Here is a 1,606-nt window from a genome sequence, read left to right on the forward strand (position 1 = left end):
TTCGGGGGCAGTGACTGTTTAGAACAAACTCTAGATTTTTTAATTAAATAATTCGAAGCGAAAGTAGTTTTGGGCAGTTACCGAACGTGTCCAGGTTATTCATAGTTGGGATTTTGTAATAGATCGAAATTGGGATTAATATTTCAATATTCGAAAAAGTAACTTCATTCCAACTGCTTGAGTTAATTAATGATAATTAAATCAATATTATGAATATTTATTAGTGTAGAATCAATAATTTTTTTTTATATTCCTACTTTTTAGATTTAAGATTAGTCAATGCTGTTAAATAATCTAAATATAAGAGAATACCATACATCCATAGTGTTCGTTGACGATACAGCAGTGTTCTCTCAACATGATGACATAATAATAGCTAGAAACACTGCAATGTCACCTTAATGAACTAGAACAATACTTCAATGAATGGATGATTAATCTGAACATTCAAAAATGTACTTCAAAAGTTTTTACTCAGACGCCCACCATACACACAAGAACTGATCCTCAAAGGTTAAAATGTAAAATGGAATCCTGCCTATGAAACAGTGGTCATGTACTGAAATGTGTTAAGCAAGCGTGTATAATGCAAATTTAACGAGGGTGAAACTGGGGGCACAACGACAAAAATAAATAATGCTACAATTAGTTTAGTATAAGTCATTGAAATAGGTCCTTAAATAGATTTTATGATTGACCAGAAGATCGGTATTAGAAGTTTGCTGATCTGCTTGATGTTGATGTTGCTAAAAAAATCATATTGTTCTCAAAGAACATAATCTATCACTATTCGTATATCGATTAGTGTTGTAGATAGTAGAATGTGTGTGAAAGTTTCCAGATGGAATTTCATCGGCACATCTTGGCGATGCCCGCAGGACCCTATGATTAGCATCGCAGGAAGGCAGGGACATTTCTCCAGCAATCACCAACTGCAGATAGCACTTTCTCCAGGACCGTCTTACGCAATCGGTGGATCTCCCCACTTCTTGTAGGACCTCCTGGAAGTGGGAGGTCTTCGGCTTCGAGGAGTCACTGTCTGGCGTCCATCATGTTCCGGCTCTTGGCTGTGAGTACTGTCTTAGAAATAGTAATCTACGTCTTCTTACTTATAGCAGGATATTATAAATGATATGTGTAAAGTTTTATTTACACATAACGTCTAAAAAAAAAAATAAGAAAGAAGTCAATTATTGTAACACACAATAATATATCGAAAGTAATATTAGTTTAACATAATTTTGTGATTTTGCAAATAGGTTTTTTCTATCTACTTATAATATTCTTCAGTATGGACAGAAATGAACTTATCAAAAGTAATGAACTCAACAAATAATTAATGTTAATTTTGCAAGAGTAGTAGTAAAGTAAAGAGTAAGTTTGTTTACGGTCCATCGAAAAACCTGTTAATCAAAATATTTTCTGCTCTATCCCTTGCCGTCTCACATTCTCTTATTGACCTTTCTGGAAAAGAATAAACTAAAATAAATTAAGTTAGTAGATTAAATGTCAAAGGATAGCAGACAATGCATTTTTTTTTAACCGTACCCCCTAAGAATATATAAACATCATATAGAAATTTATTACAGCATAATATGAATATATA

At 32.9% G+C, this 1,606-nt stretch overlaps 1 long non-coding RNA gene across 1 annotated transcript in view; it reads left to right on the forward strand.

Annotated features, from left to right (window-relative positions):
• The first annotated feature begins 910 nt into the window (after positions 1-910).
• The window catches only part of LOC106686947 (uncharacterized), a 12,323-nt gene continuing 11,627 nt past the window's right edge, over positions 911-1,606 (forward strand). The window contains exon 1 of the long non-coding RNA XR_001344088.3: positions 911-1,069. This is a non-coding gene — a long non-coding RNA (uncharacterized lncRNA). The remainder of the gene's footprint in view (positions 1,070-1,606) is intronic.

This window comes from Halyomorpha halys, unplaced genomic scaffold (genome assembly GCF_000696795.3).
Source record: "Halyomorpha halys isolate HHAL.00 unplaced genomic scaffold, Hhal_1.1 Scaffold899.1, whole genome shotgun sequence".
NCBI lineage: Eukaryota > Metazoa > Arthropoda > Insecta > Hemiptera > Pentatomidae > Halyomorpha > Halyomorpha halys.